A 21,973-nucleotide genomic window follows, 5' to 3' on the forward strand; every position below is an offset into this window, starting at 1 on the left:
TTTGTTGAAGAAACTGAAAATAGGCTGGGCGCGGTGGCTCAAGCCTGTCATCCCAGCACTTTGAGAGGCCAAGGCGGGCGGATCACAAGGTCAGGAGTTCAAGACCAGCCTGGCCAATATGGTGAAACCCCATCTCTACTAAAAATACAAAAAATTAGCTGGGCGTGCTGGCACGCACCTGTAGTCTTAGCTACTCAGGAGGCTGAGGCAGGAGAATCGCTTAAACCCGGGAGACAGAGGTTGCAGTGAACCGAGATCACGCCACTGCACTCCGGCCTGGGCAACACGGCAAGGCTCTGCCTCAAAAAAAAAAAAAAACAAAAAGAAAGAAAAAGAAAATGGATGAAATCAGTGTGAATGTGTCAGAATAAGAGAGCCAAAGACAGGATCTTGAGGAACATCAAAAGACCAGGACTCTGCCTTGAAAGAAGTTACAGTGCTTAGACATCCTTTCTTGGAAAGACACTGACGTGGTGCATCAAGCTGAAGAAGTGTGGCCTATTGGAAACAGTACCGTAAAGAGACCCGAATCTAGTCCTGTCACCTACTAACCAGCTCTTTAAGTCATATTTCTTTTTTGGGTCTTGGTTTCCTCCTGTGGAATAAGGAGTTTGAAGCACAGACCCTTTTTTATTTATTTTGAGACAGAGTCTCACTCTGTCCCCCAAGCTGGAGGGCAGTGGCACGATCTTGGCTCACTACAACCTCCGCCTCCCAGGTTCAAGTGATTCTCCTGCCTCAGCCTCCCAAGTAGCTGGGATTACTGGTGTGCACCATCATGCCTGGCTTTTTTTTATTTTTTATTTTTTGAGATGGAGTCTCGCTCTGTTGCCCAGGCTGGAATGCAGTGGCGCAATCTTAGCTCACTGCAAGCTCCACCTCCTGGGTTCATGCCATTCTCCTGCCTCAGCCTCCCGAGTAGCTGGGACTACGGGTGCCCGCCACCACACCCGGCTAATTTTTTTGTAGTTTTTAGTAGAGATGGGGTTTCACCTTGTTAGCCAGGATGGTCTTGATCTCCTGACCTCGTGATCCGCCCACCTCAGCCTCCCAAAGTGCTGGGATTACAGGTGTGAGCCACCGCACCCAGCCTAATTTTTGTATTTTTAATAGAGACAGGGTTTCACCATGTTGGCCAGGCTGGTCTCTAACTCTTGACCTCAGGTGATCTGCCCACCTCTGCCTCCCAAAGTGCTGGGATTCCAGACGTGAGCCACCATGCCTGGCTGGTCCTTTTTAATTCTATGATTTTTCTGAGGCATTCAAACAAGTCTAAAGGTGCTCATTTAACTATTTGGCGATAATCATTGAGCATTTATGGCAGGGGCCAGGGATATACTGTCAAAAATATATATGTATTATATACTTCCCTTCTGGAGCATATAATGGTGAGAATCACCAAGAACTGATAAGAGTTCAGTAAATGGAGAGGAAGAGGCAGAAACGGCAAGAGCAGAAGGATGGGTAGAAAGTGCTAGATGTATTTTAGGGTAGAGTGTCTAAATTCGCCTAGCTGGGGCAAGGGTCTGTGTAGAGGAAGAAAGAGGTAAGTGCAAATCTATCATGTGCTCAACATTTCACCCATGCTATTTTATTACTATCTTTTTATTTTTTATTTTTTGAGACAGGGTCTCACTCTGTCACCCAGGCTGGAGTGCAGTGACATGATCATAGCTCACTGCAACCTTGAACTCCTGGGCTCAAGCAATCCTCCTGCCTTAGCTTCTGCACCCTGTCTCTGAGCCATTGCACCTGGTTCCGTGTTACTTTAATTGATACAGCTACTACTTAAGAGATAGTGAGATAGTATCCCCATTTTTCATACTTATTTGTTTTTCTTTTATGAACAAGCTACAGTTGTCCATAGGTATCCTCATTTTTCAGATGAAGAAACTGAATCTCAGCCGGGCGTGTTGGCTCACACCTGTAATTCCAGCACTTTGGGAGGCTGAGGTGGAAGGATCACTTGATCTCAGGAGTTTGAGACCAGCCTGGGCAACATAACAAAACCCCATCTCTACAAAAAATACAAAAATTAGCCAGGCATGGTGGTGCACACTTGTGGTCCCAGCTACTCAGGAGGCTGAGGTGGGAGGATTGCTTGAGCCCACGGGGGCAGAGGCTGTAGTGAGCCAAGACTGCATGACTGCACTCCAGCCTGGGTGACAGAGTGAGATCCTGTCACAAAAAAAAAAAGAAAAAAGAAAAGAAATTGAATCTCAGATTAAGAAATTTGCCTAAGGTTTCCCATCAAACTAAGTGGCAGAACAAGAATGTGAAGGCAAACAAAACGCAAAAGGAATTTAAAGCCAGATTTTTAAGCCTCCACATTTTTTGTTTTGTTTTGTCATACCATCATGAGTATTGCATACGATCCAAATATTACCACTTGTTTTATATATATGCATGTATTACCGATACCTCTCTTTTTTATCTGCAGGAAATGGACAGGCTACTAGCATGGTCCCACTGCCAGGTGGGAGATTCCTGATGGGAACAAATTCTCCAGATGGCAGAGATGGTGAAGGCCCTGTGTGGGAGGCGACAGTGAAACCCTATGCTATCGACACATTTCCTGTCACCAACAAAGATTTCAGGTACATCAGATGTTCTTCCAGGAGGAATGAAGGCCCTCTCTAATCTCATTCTTTTTTCCTTTCTTTTTTGTAGACTGAGTCTCACTCTGTCACCCAGGCGCTGGAGTGCAGTGGCGCAATTTCGCTCACTGCAACCTCCGCCTCCCGGGTTCAAGCGACTCTCTTGCCTCAGCCTCCCAAGTAGCTGGGATTAGAGGTGCCCACCACCACACCCACCTAATTTTTGTATTTTTAGTAGAGACGGGGTTTCACCATATTGGCCAGGCTGGTCTCAAACTCCTGACCTTGTGATCCACTTGCCTCGGCCTCCCAAAGTGTTGGGGTTACAGGTGTGATCCGCTTGCCTCGGCCTCCCAAAGTGTTGGGGTTACAGGTGTGAGCCACTGCGCCTGGCCTAATTCTTAATATTTAAAGGGAAACTAACTTTTTCACTGTCACGTGTCATCTTTGCAGTGTACTATGGGATAAGTGTTATCTACGTTATTCAGATGAAGAGTCTGAAATCCAAACAAGTTTGACTGACTCTGTCAGTCAGTGGATGAGCTTGGCCTGGAACTGAAATCCCTGGGCTCTTGAGCCAGTCTGTGCATTTTCCATTACACTGGGCATAGCACTGAGAAATATAAGCAAATGCCAGTCACTCAACAGAACCCTCTTCTACATGCGGAAAGGGATTGGGAGAAGGGACATCATAGTAGAGAGTCCCTTAAATTCCCCTTATAGGCCAGGTGTAGTGGCTCACACCTGCAACGTGAGCTTCCTTTAGGAACCCGAGGCAGGATTGCTTGAGCTCAGGAGTCTAAGACCAGCCTGGCAACATAGGGAGACCCTATCTCTGCTAAAATAAATAAGTATATAAATATACATATTATATATATAAATGTATATATAACAATCCATCTTACCCTGACAATCTGCCTGCTGAAACTTACTAAACCATACCAAACTATATGAATTTATTTTTATTATTATTATTATTTTTTGAGACAGGGTCTGGCTCGTCACCCAGGCTGAAGTTCAGTGGTATGATCTCAGCTCAATACAGCCTCTGCCTCCCGGGCTCAAACCATCCTCCCATCTCAGCCTCCTGAGTAGCTCGGACTACAGGTGTGCACTATAATGCCCAGGTTATTTTGTGCTTTTGATAGAGACAGAGTTTTGCCCTGTTGCCCAGGCTAGTCTCGAACTCCTGGGCTCAAGCAATCCTTCTGCCTTGGCCTCCCAAAGTGCTGGGATTATAGGTGTGACCCACTATGCCTGGCCTTGAAAATCCATTTTATTTCATTTTTTAAAATTTATTTATTTTTTTGAGACGGAGTCTGTCACCCAGGCTGAAGTGCAGTGGCACGGTCTTGGCTCATTGCAAACTATGCCTCCCGGGTTCACGCCATTCTCCTGCCTCAGCCTTCCCAGTAGCTGGGACTACAGGCGCGCCATCACGCCCGGGTAATTTTTTTTTTTTTTTTTTTTTTTTTTTTTTTGTATTTTCAGTAGAGACGGGGTTTCACCGTGTTAGCCAGGATGGTCTCGATCTCCTGACCTCGTGAACCGCCCGCCTCGGCCTCCCAAAGTGCTGGGATTACAGGCGTGAGTCATCATGCCCAGCCGAAAATCCATTTTATTTATTTACTTATTTAGGTGTGACCCACCATGCCTCGCCTTGAAAATCTTATTTATTTATTTAGAGACGTTGTTTTGCTCTTGTTGCCCAGGCTGGAGTGCAATGGCGCGATCTCGGCTCACTGCAACCTCCACCTCCCGGGTTCAAGCAATTCTCTGCCTCAGCCTCCCGAGTAGCTGGGATTACAGGCGCCCGCCACCACGCCCAGCTAATTTTTGTATTTTTAGTAGAGACAGGGTTTCACTATGCTGGCCAGGCTGGTCTTCAACTCCTGACCTGGTGATCCACCCACTCGGCCTCCTAAAGTGCTGGGATTACAGGTGTGAGCCACCGCACCCGGCCAGTCCCTTATATAAATTTTTAAAAAGATGTTTTCTTCGTTTCCTAGCCCCTTCTACCCACCTACAAAGTTCCAAAGGCTTTAATGCTATTGCAACGGCAGTCAGAGGTCAAGCTGGGGGGGGTGCGGTGCAGCTCCCTAACGCGGGGCAGCCTCAAAGGGGGCCGACCCTGCCCAGCACGAATGGCACCGGGCGGTGGGGGACGCTCCCGAGGTCCCCGGAACATGGCTGGGGGAAGTGTTGGGGGGTGCACATACCCAGGCTCAGCTGAGGCGAGTGCGCGGCCACGGCTGCAGCTGGCGCTGGCTGGTACTTGCGCCGGCCATTGAGGAGCTTCTGGGCGACCCTGCGCTCGTGCCTACCAGGCGCCAGCCGGTAGGTGCGCAGCGCCTGCTCCAGCAGCGTCAGGCCTTTGCTGCGCGGACCCCTCAGGCCGGGAAGTCACGCAGGTGGTAGTAGTCCAGGTGGTCGTAAACTCCTCCTCATAGCTTATGGGTGGCGCCGGCTGGGCTGAAGACTGCGGACAGGACATCCGACCCGGCCGCCTGTGGTCACCCTCCCGCGCAGGCGCGCTCCTGGAAGACCCAGCACCTGGAGTTCCGATTGGCTCTGCGTGAGGGGCGGGCCTTTGCGACATCTTGGGGGGCGCCTTCGGTGACGTCACAGGGGCGGGCCTTCTGCCACGTCACAAGGGCTCTACAGTGCCTGGAGCTGGGCAGTCTTCTCAGAGTGGAGCCTGGTAACCGCGACCTCCCCGCCAGTTCCTGTGTGTTGCTGGCTGGAAAGGGGTAGTTGACAAACTCCCACCCAGCACAGTATTTATGTCGGTCAAAAATGGAAAACTATGTGTCCGGGCACGGCCCAGGAAGGAGGATCCCTTCAGGCCAAGAGCAGCCTAGCAATATGGCGCAACCCCACCTCTGTAGTCCAACCTCAGCCTCCCAGCTACTTGAACCCCAAGATTCAAGGCTCCAATGAGCTGTGATCTCACCACAGCACTCCTGCCTGCGAGACTGAGGTAAACCCTGTATAAAAAAATAAAAAAGAAAACTATCCAAGTGTACAACCGGGAGGGACTGCTTAAAGAACACATGAGGCTCCCTGGGCCGTGCTATCCCGGCACTTTGGGAGGCCGAGGCAGGAGGATGGCTTGGGTTCAGGAGTTCGAGATGCGCCTGGGCAACATGACGCAACCCCGTCTCTACGAAAGATACAAAGATTAGCCAGGCGCAGTGCACGCTTGGCCTAATTTTTGTATCTTTCGTAGAGATGGGGGGGTCTTGCTATGTTGCCCGGGCCGGTCTCGAACTCCTGGGTTCAAGCGATCTTCTCACCTTGGCCTTTAGAGTTGTTGGGATTACAGGCGTGAGCCACCGCACCCTCCTGGGCTAGGCTATTTAATAACATAAGAAAGTGCGGTGGCTCACGCCTGTAATCCCAACACTTTGGGAGGCCGAGGCGGGTGGATCACCTGAGGTCAGGAATTTGAGACCATCCTTGCCAATATGGTGAAACCCAGTCTCTACAAAAAAATACAAAAATTAGGCTGGGCGCGGTGGCTCACACCTGTAATCTCAGCACTTTGGGAAGCTGAGGCGGGCCGATCACCTGAGGTTGGGAGTTCGAGACCAGCCTGACCAACATGGAGAAACCCCATCTCTACTAAAAATACAAAATTAGCCGGGCGTGGTGGTGCATGCCTGTAGTCCCAGCTACTCAGGAGGCTAAGACAGGAGAGTCTCTTGAACCCAGGAGGCGGAGGTTGCAGTGAGCCGAGAAGCATCACTGCACCCCAGTCTGGGCGACAGAGCAAGACTCCAGAGCTTGAGACCAGCCTGGGCCATGTAGTGAAACCCTGTTTATAAAAAACAAACAAAAAAAGCCAGGTGTACCTGTGTCCACCTGTGGCCCCGCTACTTAAGAGGCTGAGGCAGGAGGATAAGTTGAGGCCAGGAGCTGAAGGCTGCAGTGAGCTATGGTCATCCCACTGCTCTCCATCCTGAGCAATAGAATGAAACCTTGTCTCTAGATAGCTAGCTAGCTAGGTAATTGATACGTAGTTTTCTATCGGAAATCTTTTTCCTAGACTTGAACATGTTTTTCTAAAGTAGCATTCAACACATCAGCATTTTACAGTGTTATTAGTTGTTAATATGATTATGTTTTTCTGAAATACAGTATTCTTTACAAAAGCAGTTTTGTCTTTCAAAGCACATACATAGGTCCTCCAGTGAATTTGTCTGATGTTGGCGACCTTCGCTTTCTGGTGACTGAGTCAACAGTATCTGTTTCATAAATAATGTAGCCCTATTTTTTTTGAGACAGGGTCTTGCTCTGTTACCTGGGCTGGAGTGCAGTGGCATGATCTCTGCTCACCATAACTACCGCCTCCTCGGTTCAAGCGATTCTCCTGCCTCAGCTTCCTGAATAACTGGGATTACAGGCGCCACCATATCTGGCTAATATCTTTTTGTTTTTGTTTTTGAGACGGAGTTCGCTCTTGTTGCCCAGGCTAGAGTGCAATGTCGCCATCTCGGCTTACTGCAACCTCCACCTCCCGGGTTCAAGCGATTCTCCTGCCTCAGCCTCCCGAGTAGCTGGGATTACAGGCATGCGCCACCACGCCTGGCTAACTTTGTATTTTTAGTAGAGACAGGGTTTCTCCATGTTGGTCAGGCTGGTCTTGAACTCCCTACCTCAGGTGATCCGGCCACCTCAGCTTCCCAAAGTGACAGGTGTGAGCCACTGCGCCCAGCCTAATTTTTGTATTTTTAATAGAGATGGGGTTTCACCATGTTGGCCAGGATGGTCTTGAATTCCTGACCTCAAGTGATCTGCCTGCCTTGGCCTCCTAAAGTGTTGGAATTACAGGCATAAGCCAACATGCCCGGCCAACCCTGTTTCTTTAAGCATATACATTTTGCACTTGTTAAAAGTATTTGAACATAAAATTATCCAGCTTCCCTTGTTTATGTATGTTTGAATTTTGTATAAGCTTAAATATTTTTTCCAATCTAAACTTTATTATATTCCCTTTCTTCTATATTTGTATAACTTTAGGTGGCTGTCTTTGTTGAAAGTTTTTTCTGAAAAGCCTTAAAACAATATAGTTATTGGCAGCAATTTCAGAGTTATTTGAGGGCAAGGGGAGATTTATAATGATGATTCAAATGAAGCAAACTAAAAAGTAATGAAGCAAGACAGAGGATAAAGCAGTATTCACTTGAGCACATCCCAAAAGAATAAAATTTCAAATGTAACTAGAAAAATGTATGCTGAAGATCGTAGTACAGGAATAATTATTAATATTCAAAATAGCTTTAAAGCCGCTCACCTTTTGAATGTTGGGAATTTACCAGGAGGTGGCTGTAACCTAGAATTGTTCCTTCAGTAATGACCATTTTCTTTTTCAACATGATGATGATTCTCCACCTTCTAAGAGACCAAAGACCAACAAACTACCACAGCCACCAGTTCCGGAACCTGCCAATGATGGGCAACGGAAAGTGAGGGAGTTCAACTCTGGTAAGTTCTCAGTGAAATCCACAACCTTTTCCCTCATCTTCTGGACTCTCAATGTGGCTGATGAAAGTTACAACATGCTCATCTGCAGGGGGAAATGCTTTAGCATGTATTACTATGTTATAATCTCACCTTTGTAAAGCCAGGAGCTTTTTGAAAGTCACATTATAGACATTGTTTAAACATGGTTTGAATTTACCAAAGCATAGGACATTGTTTCATCTCATATTAATTAGTTGGCTCAAAATTAGTGCTAATGACTTAGTAATTCAATGGTTTCTCTTAGCTTTAAAACCTTCTTTATTTCAGAACTATTTCACCTGTTGGTTTTCGTTTTTGCTGTGTGTCACTGCCTGCCAGCTGCTATTGTGTTAACTCCCAGTGGATCATGTGTCCTGTGAAGGGACTGAATGAGATATTAATGGCAAATTATGTTGATGATTCATATTTTGAATATAAATAGATCATTAAGCTTGTATACATTTTGAAAATAGTATGTTAATATTCTGTTGTGTCATAGTCACAATGATTGGCTACATATTGAATTTATATGTACATTAAGTTGTTGTATGCTTATGTTCTTTAACATTCTAACTTGCAACTGTATATCTGTTAAGTCTTTTTTTTTTTTTTCGGAGAAGATCAGACTCTGATTTATCGAGGCATCTGTTTGATGCCAAGTTAAGTGGCCCAGGCTCTGTGTAGGGGGTGAGGTTAACGCAGGAAGAAAGATGGTGAGGGGCAAGGGTGCAAGGATTATGTTGGAATGAGGCTCCCCAAGTTTCCCTGGCCCTGGCTGATTGTGCTACTGGCCTGAACATCTGATGAGCTTGCAAGGGTGACTCCGAGAGGTGGGTGGTCCAGGGGCTAGGGCAGGGACTTTGGAGTCATGCTGTTGGCTTTGAATCCAGACTCCTACACTTGGTAGCTGTGACCTTTCCATGCCTCAGTGACCTGCAGAACTGAGCTCTGTCTGAGCCAGGTCCCATCCAGGCACTGCAGATCCATCCAGAGTTAAACCACCCCAGGTTGCTCACTATCTGCTGCCTTCTCAAGCAGATCCTTGTCTCCTTGGAGGCCTTCACAATCCAGTGGAGGAGGCGAAACTCATCTGCCTCTGTCCCTCTGGGTGCGCCTCATGCCAGGTGCATCTGTGGGCACGGGTCATGCTCCTCGGCTTCCAAAGTTGGAGAAAGTTGCCAGGCTCCGGTGGCTATATCAGAGCAGCTGCTACCCTCTGGACACAGTGACAAAAGAACACTCTGGGCCTAGAGTCCTGGTCTGGGGCACTGGGCAAGGCTCTTGCACCTCTCTGAGCCCATTTCCCCATCTGGAAAGTGTGCTGATTGAGTCTCCCTTTGGGCCCTGAGGGCTCAGTGTTAGTTTGAGAGCCAGCATCTGGGGTTTGGGCTGTAATTCCCCTTCAGCCCCATAGCTGGGGGGAGTCAGGGACTTTGTTGGGATTACCCTAGGCATCAGTCCAGCTTCCTGCTCCTGGCTTGGGCTCAGCATCTGAAGTAGTTTGGGGGGCAGGTGGTCCTGGTGGGGGTTGGGGCTTTTCCCCAGACTTAGGTCACACCCAGAGCCAGAAATCTTGGCACCTGCTCTAGGCTAAGGATGCATCCGGCCCCCAGGGTGCAGGTAACTGCCCACCTTTCCTGGTTTCTGCCTGCCAGGGCCAATCTTCAGACCTCGGGACTTCCCAGCCTATCCTACCTCCCTCTCTGGCCAGCCTTGAACCCTCGTGGGTCCAGCACTTTTTCCAGGCCGTCTCCTGGTTGTCCTCCTGCCCCGAGGCCTGGCTCATGCTGCTCCCCCTCCCACTCACCATGACCCACAAGGACCACTCCACACCCAGCTCAGCCCCAACCCCTTGGATAGTCCTTTCTCTTTCCTCAGGCAACCAGGTGCATATCTTGGTGTCAGGACCTTCCCTGCACCTGGGAATGCCTACTGGTCACCTCGGTCACAGAGACCAAGGCATTTACTTGATATGAGTGCCTTTGGTTCATTGTCTACATGGCCAGGGAGGGAGTCAGTGATAGGCTTTTCACTTGCTGCAAGGGCCAGTTCTCCTGGCCCCATGGCCCTAGGAATGGAGGATGCTGCAGGATACACACCCCTCACTTCCCAGCTGAGTGCTGTGGGTCATCTCAGGGCGATTTCACAGTCCCACATGCCCCACCCCCTCAGCTCTGCAAATACCAAGCAGCGCAGCTTGCCTAGGGGACAGTGGGCTCAGGACTGTCCAGGTGGGCTCAAGACTGCCCAGGTAGTCCCCAGAGTGCCCTTGGCAGGCCCCTCACCTAGCTGCTCCCACAGCTCTGTAGCAAGAGTCTAACCTTTTTTGTGTGTGGAGCCTGCTGAGAATGAGAGCTGTGGGCTGTTTTCCCGGAAACGCATGTGCACACTCTCCACACAAAACCTTGCATCGTTTCAGGGGGCTCACACCTCCCTAAGGGCCCAGTTATTGAACCCCTCGGACCTGAGAATGAGAAACCTTGCCTCAATAGAGTCTTGCTCTGTTGCCCAGGCTGGAGTGCAGTGGCCCAACCTCAGCTCACTGCAACCTCCGCCTGCTGGGTTCACGCAATTCTCCTGCCTCAGCCTCCTGAGTAGCTGGGACTACAGGTGCGCGCCTACCACTCTCAGCTAATTTTTTGTATTTTTAGTAGAGATAGGGTTTCACCATGTTGGCCAGGATGGTCTAGATCCCTTGACTTCGTGACCCGTCCGCCTCGGCCTCCCAAAGTCCCAGGCATGAGCCACCACGCTGAGTCAGGGTCCCTCTTAAACTTGTATTTTTAAGGTCTGGTGTCCCTCTTACTTAATCTTTTTTTTTTTTTCTTTTTTGAGACGGAGTCTTGCTCTGTCACCCAGGCTGGCAGTGGCATGGCCTCGGCTCACTGCAACGTCCGCCTCCTGGGTTCAAGTGATTCTCCTGCCTCAACCTCCTGAGTAGCTGGGACTACAGGCACCTGCCACCATGTCTGGCTAAGTTTTGTATTTTTGGCATAGACGGGGGCGGAGGCAGGGGGTTGGGGAGGGGAGGGGGGATTTTGCTTTGTTGCCCGGAGCTCGAAGTGATCTGCCCACCTCTGCTCTCAAAGTGCTAGGATTACAGGCCTGCACCACTGCACCCAGCTGCTGTAAAGCCTTATTTCCACACAGCTGAGACATGTTTTAGGAAGTTTGCGAAAAGGCCTCTGGAGACCTCCTCATTGTGGCCTCCCTGTTGTCGTGTTTAATTTGATTGATCTTTTCTGCCCTCCTGCTTTTCAGAAATTAAAGGCTAAAAAGAGGCATTAAACTTTAAAACTTCTCTTGTAGTCTCCTATTAAACTAATTCTAAGAACCACCAAAAAAGGGAAAAATGTTTTCGAAAGCAGTAAAATGATATGGACTGTTAGTATGTAAAATATAGGAAATAAGTCATTATATATTAGTGCTGCTGTGACATAGGGACATATTATTGAGAATCAACTTTTGCTCAGTTTTCAGAGAAATGGAATAATCATATCGCTGATCTATGTAAACAAGTTGAAGAATTGTCTGACAGAAAATACGGTATGTTTAAATTGGAAAAGTCCTGTAATACTTTGTTCATAAGCATTTACACAATGGAGTTATTGTTCATCATGGGAGTACTGTGGACAAGCCCAGGGCTGCTGGTGAATCCTGCCATCCTTACATGTCTCTCCTTGTAAGGTGCTTTGTAGTTTCTGTCTAAATATTAGAAACATTCTTTGTTTCTAGATTACTGCAAAACTAAGGAAAAGTTTTATTTCTTTAGCATTTCTTTTAAACTTTCAGCATGGATATTGGGGATTTATTTACATATTTATTGCAAAGCCCTGGATCTTAGAGATTTAATTGAATATTATTTTTTGAAACTAATTGTTTCTCTTAATCTGCTTTGTTAAATTCGGTATTCACCAAGATGCCTCTATTGTCTCTACTTTTATCCTTTTTTTTTTTTTTTTTTGAGTTAGAGTCTCACACTGTTGCCCAGACTGCAGTGTAATCGCGCAATCTCAGCTCACTAAAACCTCCACCTCCTGGGTTCAAGCAATTCTCCTGCCTCAGCCTCCCGAATAGTTGGGATTACAGGCAATTCTGCTGCCTCATCCTCCCAAGTAGCTGGGATTACAGGGGTGTGTCACCAGACCCAGCTAATTTTTATATTTTTGTAGAGACAGGGTTTCACCATGTTGGCCAGGCTGGTCTCGAACTCCTGACCTCAAATGATCCATTCTCCTCGGCCTCCCAAAGTGCTGGGATTACAGGTGTGAGCCACCACACCAGGCCTATGTTTTTATTATATTGTTAATTTAGTACTATTCTGAGTAAAAATAATTTGCTATTACAGTTTTATAAATTGACTATGACAATTTTATAAATGTCAGTGCTTTTTATAAAATGAAACAGATTATGTTGTGGGGCTTTTGTTGTGATGGTGATTTACTATTTAAAGACATTAATATTCAGTTGTTGTGAAACTATAAAAACAATCTTCACATTTTATATATATATTTTTTTTTTTTTTTTTTTGAGACAGTTTCGCTTTTGTTGTTCTGGCTGGAGTGCAATGGCGCAATCTTGGCTCACTGCAACCTCCGCCTCCTAGGTTCAAGCGATTCTCCTGCCTCAACCTCCAGAGTAGCTAGGACTACAGGTGTGCACCACCACGTGCAGGTAATTTTTGTACTTTTAGTAGAGACAGGATTTCACCATGTTGGCCAGGATGGTCTTGATCTCTTGACCTTGTGATCTACCTGCCCTGGTCTCCCAAAGTGCTGGGATTACAGGCGCGAGCCACCACACCTGGCCCACATTTTGTAATTTTAAAGCAGTATTAATGGTAATTGCCTTAGAGAAAGATACTTTTGTTGTGATATATAAGTATGATATTCAAGTATAGTGTACAGCAAAGGACATTAAACCTAAGTCAGCACTAATGTGTTATAGGATACACTTGAAACTTTAGTACAGATAGTAATGTTTAGCAAATAGACCTTAACACATAATGATAGCAAAAAAATGGAGCTGTTCAGATGAGAGACCATTGGTTATGTCTGATTTTAATACTCCCTATGCTCTTGACTTTTTCTTTTTTTCCTTTGAGACAGAGTCTTGCTTTGTCACCCAGGCTGGAGTGCAGCAGCGTGATCATGGCTCACTGCAACCTCCACCTCTCAGGTTCAAGCGATCCTGCCGCCTCAGCCTCCCTAGTAGCTGGGACTACAGGTGAGAGCCACCATGCCCAGCTAATTTTTGTATTTTTAGTAGAGACGGGGTTTCGCCATGTTGGCCAGGCTGGTCTCAAACTCCTGACCTCAGGTGCTCCACCCGCCTTGGCCCCCCAGAGTGTTGGGGTTACAGGCATGAGTCACTGCGCCTGGCCATCACTTGACTTTTTATAGTTGTTGTAGTATTTTAATCATGAGTAAATAAATGCTAGTTGAAATGATGCAGTTCAGGAGCATCTTCTGCTTCTCTTACTAAAAAAAAATATTTTTTTAAGTCCAATAAAGTTACACTAATGTTTATGTGTGGAAAATATTACCTTTTCCAGCCGGGTGCGGTAGCTCACACCTGAAATCCCAGCACTTTGGGAAGCTGAGGTCGGTGGATCACCTGAGGTCAGGAGTTCAAGACTAGCCTGACCAATATGGTGAAACCCAGTCTCTACTAAAAATAAAAAAAACTAGTCGGGCATGGTGGTGGGCGCCTGTAGTCCCAGCTACTCGGGAGGCTGAAACAGGAGAATTGCTTGAACCCAGGAGGCAGAGGTTGCAGTGAGCCAAGATCGTGCCATTGCACTCCAAGACTCTGTATCAAAAAAAAAAAAAAAACGAAAATATTACCTATTCCATTTAGTACTATATGTTTTAAATGATATTAGCTGGTATTTTTTTTTGGCTTTATAATGTGGTTCAGATTTCTGTAGAAATTCTGGCTGTATCTACATTGCCTTAAAGTAATGGGATATTTCTTTTTTTCTTTTTCTTTTTCTTTTTTTCTTCAGCTGGAGTTCCGCTGTTGTCGCCCATGCTGGAGTGCAATGGTGTGATCTCGGCTCACTGTAACCCCTGCTTCCCAAGTTCAAGTGATTCTCCTAGCTCAGCCTCCTGAGTAGCTGGGAATACAAGCACCTGCCACAATGCCTGGCTAATTTTTGTATTTTTAGTAGAGATGGGTTTTACCATGTTGGCCAGGCTGGTCTCAAACGCCTGACCTCATGATCTGCCTGCCTCAGCCTTTCAAAGTGTTGGGATTACAGTCATGAGCCACCATGCCCAGCCTGTCTTTTCTTTCCAAAGCCACCCTTGGTGATTAAATGTTAAATATGTACTAGTGGATATTACTTTGCTGAATATTGCCTAGTGAATATTAAGTATTTATTCTCACCTTGCAGACATGAACTTGTGAATTCAACACGTGAAGATTTACAACTTGATAAACCAGCTTCAGGAGGTAGGTCTTCAGTCTTAAGTCAGATTAGAAGATTATGTGAAATAATTATTTAATGCTTAACATTGATTTTTTAATGGTATCTTCCACATGAAATAATATTCCTCTAACATTTAATTACATGTCAGGACAGGAGAATTCATGTTGTCAAAATTCTAATACTCTCTAGAACAGTAAACTCATTTTATTTGTATTAACCCATTATAAATACATGTAAATGTTGCATTTATGGGTAGACAGAACTAAAAGAACAATATTTTTCCTACTTTTGAGATGCAAAATTTGTCTGGCATAATGCGTTGAACAGGTTATTATTGAAGCTTGCACCAGACAACTGAACAAACATTCCTCAAATGTCCATGATACCCAGGACATAAGAGGCTTCCTTTTAGAGTATGGAGCCATGCATATCATCTCTTAATTGTTAGGTGTGTTTTGAAAGAAATAGAAATATAATGGATTTTCTTATTTGTTTTGGCTCTGGAGTAGAGTGGGGACAAAACAGAATGGAATCACACTGTTTAGATTTACTAAAATGGAAGGATAGCAGCAAGATTATATCCCTAGTCTCCCCATAGCAAATGGCACCTGCTAGCTGTTTTTTGTTTGTTTGTTTGTTTGAGATGGAGTTTTGCTTTGTCACCCATGCTGGAGTGCAGTGGTGTGATCTCAACTCATTGCACCCTCCACCTCCCAGGTTCAAGCAATTCTCCCTGCCTCAGGCTCCCAAGTAGCTGGGATTACAGGCACCTGCCACCACGCCTGCCTAATTTTTGTATTTGTAGTAGAGCTGGGGTGTCACCATGTTGGCCAGGCTGTTCTTGAACTCCCAACCTCAGGTGATCTGTCCGCCTCAGCCTCCCAAAGTGCTGGGATTACAGGTGTGAGCCACTGCACCCGGCCTGCTAGTGGTTCTTGAGCACACTGAGTTCTGCTTTTTCCCAGCTTTCATGAATGTCTGGTTCTTCCTTTTTTGTGCAGTGTGTGTCAGCATTGTTTCAGTAATAAATACATTCTGGATATTAGAAATAATTTCACAGGAAAAGAAAAAATAATACTATTTTATAATAACAATATTTAATAACCCAAGCTATTAAACCCATTAAATTGAGAAAACTTGTATTCCTGTGATTTCGACAGTAAAGGAAGAATGGTATGCCAGAATCACTAAATGAAGAAAGATGGTGGATCAGCTTTTCTGCAAAAAAATTTGGTAAGTCTCTTTTTTCCCCTTTCAACTAAAGTATATTACTGAGTAATGTTTTTTATAATGTTGTTTTATTTTAGGAAAGTAAATATAATGAGCAGGACTCAGCTCCAGTTTTTTCTTACTGTTTTGTTTTTGAGACGGAGTTTCACTCATGTTACCCAGGCTGGAGTGCAGTGGCGCAGTCTCAGGTCACTGCAACTTCCGCCTCCCAGATTCAAGCAATTCTCCTGCCTCAGTCTCCCAAGTAGCCGGGATTACTGGCACCTGCCACCATGCCCAGCTAATTTTTGTATTTTTAGTAGAGATGTAGTTTCACCTTGTGGGCCAAGCTGGTCTCGAATTCCTGACCTTAGGTGATCCACCCACCTCAGCCTCCCAACGTGCTGGAATTACAATTGTGAGCCACCACGCCCAGCCTCTCTTACTATTTTTTTTTTTTTTTTTTGAGATGGAGTCCAGGCCGGAGTGCAGTGGTGTGATCTTGGTTCACTGCAACCTTGCCTCCTGGGTTCAAGCAATTCTCCTGCCTCAGCCTCCCTAGTAGCTGGGATCACAGGTGCATACCACCACACCCAACTAATTTGTTTTTGTATTTTTAGTAGAGACGGGGTTTTACCACGTTGCCAGGCTGGTCTCAAACTCCTGACCTCAGGTGATCCACCTACCTTGGCATCCCAGAATGCTGAGATTACAGGTGTGAGCCACCGCACCTGGCCAGGAGTGGATTATTTTTATGGTTCCCCTTTTTAGACCATATAGGGTAACTTCCTGATGTTGCCATGGCATTTATAAACTGTCATGGTGTTGGTGGGAGTGTAGCAGTGAGGACAACCAGAGGTCACTCTTGTCACCATCTTGGTTTCTGTGGGTTTTGGCTGAATTCTTTACTGCAACTCATTTTGTCAACAAGGTCTTTATGACCTGTATCTTGTGCTGATCTCCTCTCTCACCCTGTGACTTAGAATGCCTTAACCATCTAGGAATGCAGCTCAGTAGGTCTCAGCCTCATTTTACCCAGCTTCTATTTAAGATCGAGTTGTTCTCGTTCAAACACCTCTGACAGTATTGCTGCTTTCTTTAAGGTTCCTGAAAGGGAGAGAGGAAATCTTAGATTTCTCATTGCTGGGAACCACTGCAAGTATTCAGGAAATATTCACTACTTCCAACCTCATAATCCTGCAGTCATTTGTTACCTGTGAGTCAGGTGCGGGGGGAGCTGGGCAGTGCAGAAGACAGTGCCCTGCCCCGTGCATTCTGGAGCATTCAATCTGGTGGGGAAACATATAGTAAGTAGGGGATATTTACTCTGTAAGAAGATATAAGGTCTGGGAAAGAATTAAGTAGAATAAGGGGAATGGGGAGGCAGGGGGTGTGATTGGGGCAGCCTTGATGATATGTGATGAGCACGTTCTGTAGTTGGCCTCGCCTCTTTCTAAACTTCACTTTTTACTCTCAACTCCAATTGGTTCTTTTTTATTTTATAAAAACTTTGTTAGAATTAGGTTTATATATTTCCTTGTTGAATTAACAGAATAATTTTATTTAACATCACTCTCTAGTGTGACTGAAAGCCTCTAATCCTTTACTATGATTTGTTTATGGGCATATTTCTTTTTACAGCTATGATAATTATTTCATTTTGTGTGGTTTCTCAAAAATACATGTGTTTCTGATCTCAGAGAGTTCCTGTACTAGAGCCCTTCAGATTTGGTGCTAATATCATGAAGTAAGAATTTGAGACAAATCTTGAGATGTTAGAGGAAAGCCGATCTAAGAACAAAGACATTAATTATTAATAAATAATTAAATTATTTATTAATTAATTAATTTCAAGTTGACATTTAAGTTGAGATGTGGAGGTGAAGGAGACAGTTGGATAAATAAGTCTGGAAGTAAGGAGAAAGATCTGGCAATAGATATAATTTTGGATTTTGGGTTTTTTTGTTTTTTTGTTTTGTTTTTTTTGAGACGGAGTCTCGCTCTGTCGCCCAGGCTGGAGTGCAGTGGTGCGATCTCGGCTCACTGCAAGTTCCGCCTCCCGGGTTCACGCCATTCTCCTGCCTCAGCCTCCCAAGTAGCTGGGACTACAGGTGCCCACCACATGCCCAGCTAATTTTTTTTTTGTATTTTTAGTAGAGACAGGGTTTCACCGTGTTAGCCAAGATGGTCTTGATCTCCTGACTTCATGATCCGCCTGCCTCGGCCTCCCAAAGTGCTGGGATTACAGGTGTGAGCCACCATGCCCAGCCTATAATTTTGGATTTTATAGTTGTGTTTTGATAGCAATTGTTGATATCACCAAAATAATTCATCAGTGAGCTCCCTGAGAGCTCCCTGACTTTTCTTTTTAAAGAAACAGGGTCCACTGGGTGCGGTGGCTCACACCTGTAATCCCAGCATTTTGGGAGGCTGAGGCAGGTGGATCACCTGAAGTGGGGGGTTCAAGACCAGCCTGACCAACATGGAGAAATCCCATCTCTACTAAAAATACTCAGTTAGCTGGGCATGGTGGCGTGCGCCTGTAATCCCAGCTACTTGGGAGGCTGAGGCAGGAGAATCACTTGAACCCAGGAGGCAGAGGTTGCAGTGAGCCAAGATTGCACCATTGCACTCCAGCCTGGACAACAAGAATGAAACTCCATCTCAAAAAAAAACAAAAACAAAAAAAGAAAAAGAAAAGAAAAGAAACAAAGAAACAGGGTCTTATGTTGTCTGGGATGGACTAGAACTCCTGGGCTCAAGTTATCCTCCTGCCTCAGTCTCCTAAATAGCTGGGGCTACAGGCACATGCCACCATGCCCAGCTTTGAGCCACTCCCAACCATCAGGCTGCAAAATATTTAAATGTTACATACAGAGGTACAAGGGAGATCTATATATAAATAGCACGATATAAATTGCTTGAATCTTTCTTTTTAGAGTTTTGTTTGGATGTGGCTTCAGAGCAGGGGTTAGTCAATTCATTTTTACTTTTTTTTTTTGGTGGATTCTCATTCTGTCGCCCAGGCTGGAGTGCAGTGTCACGATCTTGGCTCACTGCAGCCTCTGCCTCCCAGGTTCAAGCAATTCTCTTGCCTCAGCCTTCTGAGTAGCTGGGACTACAGGTGCCTGCCACAACACCCGGCTGGTTTTTTTTTTGGTAGAGACAGGCTTTCACCATGTTGGCCAGGCTGGTCTTGAACTCCTGACCCAAGTGATCCACCTGCCTCAGCCTCCCAAAGTGTTGGGATTACAGGCATGAGCCATCGCTCCTGGCCCTTGTTTTACATTTTTAAATTACAGTTTTTATACCTATTCAAAAGTAGAGAAAATAGTACAGTGAACGTTAAAATACCCATTCCTCAATTTCTGTGATCATTAAGATTGTCCCACATTTTGTTCTTCTATTCCTTTACCTCCCTTTGCAGGAATATTGTAAAGCAAATCAGTCATCACCATCATTTTATCTGTTCAGTGTGCATCCCCGAACAGCATTAACATTTTCTTACACAGCTACTATCTCATCACATCTGACAAAATTACAATGATTTTTTTGTGTCAGCTCATCTGTAACCCTTAGTTGAGTTTCCTCACTCTTTTTTTTTTTTGGAGACAAAGTCTTGCTGTGTCACCCTAGGCTGGAGTGCAATCTCAGCTCACAGCAGCCTCTGCCCCCCGGGCTCCAGCAATTCTCCTGCCTCAGCCTCCTGGGTAGCTGGGATTACAGGCGCACGCCACCATGCCCAGCTAATTTTTGTATTTTTAGTAGAGACAGGGTTTCACCATGTTGGCCAGGCTGATCTCGAACTCCTGACCTCAGGTAATCTGCCCACCTCGTCCTCCCCAAGTGCTGCGATTACAGGTGTGAGCCACCATGCCTGGCCAAGTTTCCTTACTCTTAACTGAACAGTATCTCATTTCCTCATTATCTGAAAAATTTTGCTTTAAATCTGGGTCCAAACAATCTTCATGTGCTAACTTTGTTGTTATGCCTCTTTTAATCTAAACTGGCCTCTGCTTACTATTTTTATTTCCCATTTCATGAATTCTTTGTGGAAAGTTATTTCTTTTAAAATAGCATGCTCATGAGGTTGAAGGGGTAAAGAACATTGATCTCGTGGTTGCAGTGTGGATGAAAATTCAGCCTGAAATGTGCCTGTTTGCAGCAGCCAGTGGAGGAGGGTTATTAATTTCACAAGCAGATAGTGGCAAAAGGCTGCTTCCAAATAGTATTTGCAGGCCAGCTGTGGTGGCTCACACCTGTAATCCCAGCACTTTGGGAGGTCAAGGTGAGCAGATCGCTTGAGGTCAGGAGTTTGAGACCAGCCTGGCCAACATGGTAAAACCCCGTCTCTATTGAAAAGTACAAAAATTAGCCAGTCGTGGTGGTGGGCACCTGTAATCTTAGCTACTCAGGAGGCTGAGGCAGGAGAATCACTTGAACCCAGGAGGCGGAGCTTGCAATGAACCGAGATCATGCCACTGCACTCCAGCCTGGGTGACAGAGCGAGACTCCATCTCGGAAAAAAACAAAACAAAACAACAACAACAACAAAAAACAACAAAAAAATAGTATTCAGGTTGTGTTCTTTATCGTCTATAATTTTTTTCTCTTCTTCCTAAGAATATTGAAAAACAAAGTTTAATCTTTTAAGATCTTAGAGTTATTAAGATTGTCTTAGGATCAGGACACTTAAATCTGCCAAAATCTGGTTGGTAATGGTCATTTATTTTTATTATTATTTTTTTAATTTTTAAAATTTTTATTTCTCAGCCTTGAGAGTCTGATATGTAAAAATGCAAGTATCTTCAAAGATAGAAAACATATACAGATATCATTAAGATGGCAGAACTCAGTATATACAATCATGGAGCAGTGCCTTATACCAGCCCTCCAGCTAACTGCAGCTGCAAGCATGATTCTCATGCTGTCTTGTACTTAGGGTTCAACTAGTGACCCAGCTTCCTCAATCATAGGGAAGGGCCATCAGCAAATGGCACTCAGGCATGGGGGCTTGAGAAAAGATCCCACACACTCGAGGCCATGTTAGACATTTCATGAAAGGATTAGGTGTGTTACCCCCGGCTTTCTCCCCCAGAGTTTATCGAGACTGATAATAAAGTAAATGCATTATAAGCCACACATACAAGTTGTGGAGTCAAGGAAACAGAGTGACTTTTCTGTGTGTCCTATTTTATAGGCTTTAATTAAATTACTTGTGGCCTTGGATTGGGGGCAGGATTTGGTTATTATTATTTTTTATTATACTTTAAGTTCTGGGGTACATGTGCAGAACGTGCAGGTTTGTTACACGTGCCATGGTGGTTTGCTGCACCCATCAGCCCATCATCTACATTAGGTATTTCTCCTAATGCTGTCCCTCCCCTAACCCCGCACTCCCCGACAGGCCCTGGTGTGTGATGTTCCCCTCCGTGTCCATGTGTTCTCATTGTTCAACTCCCACTTATGAGTGAGAACATGCAGTTGTTGGTTTTCTGTTCTTGTGTTAGTTTGCTGAGAATGATGGTTTCCAGCTTCATCCATGTTCCTGCAAAGGACATGAACTCATCCTTTTTCATGTCTGCATAGTATTTCATAGTGTATATGTACCACATTTTCTTTATCCAGTCTATCATTGATGGGCATTTAGGTTGGTTCCAAGTTTTTGCTATTGTGAATAGTGCCGCAGTAAACATACATGTGCATGTGTCTTTATGGTAGAATGATTTATAATCCTTTGGGTATATACCCAGTAATGGGATTGCTGGGTCAAATGTTATTTCTGGTTCTAGGTCCTTGAGGAATCATTACACTGTCTTCCACAATGATTGAACTAATTTACACTCCCACCAAAAGTATAAAAGCGTTCCTATTTCTCCACATCCTCTCCAGCATCTGTTGTTTCCTGACTTTTTATTGTTTGCCATTTTAACTGACGTGAGGTGGTATCTCATTGTTTTTGATTTGCATTTCTCTAATGACCAGTGATGAGCATTTTTTCATGTTTGTTAGCTGCATAAATATTATATTTTAGATTATTCCTGCTTTCTCTTATGGGCATTTAGTGCATTAGTCATTTAGTGCTATAAATTTCCCTCTAAACACTGCTTTAAACGTGTCCCAGAGATTCTGATATGTTGTGTCTTTGTTCTTGCTGGTTTCAAAGGACATCTTTATTTCTGCCTTAATTTCGTTATTTACCCAGTTCTCATTCAGGAGCAGGTTGTTC

The sequence above is a fragment of the Pan troglodytes genome, chromosome 6 (genome assembly GCF_028858775.2).
Source record: "Pan troglodytes isolate AG18354 chromosome 6, NHGRI_mPanTro3-v2.0_pri, whole genome shotgun sequence".
Taxonomy (NCBI): domain Eukaryota; kingdom Metazoa; phylum Chordata; class Mammalia; order Primates; family Hominidae; genus Pan; species Pan troglodytes.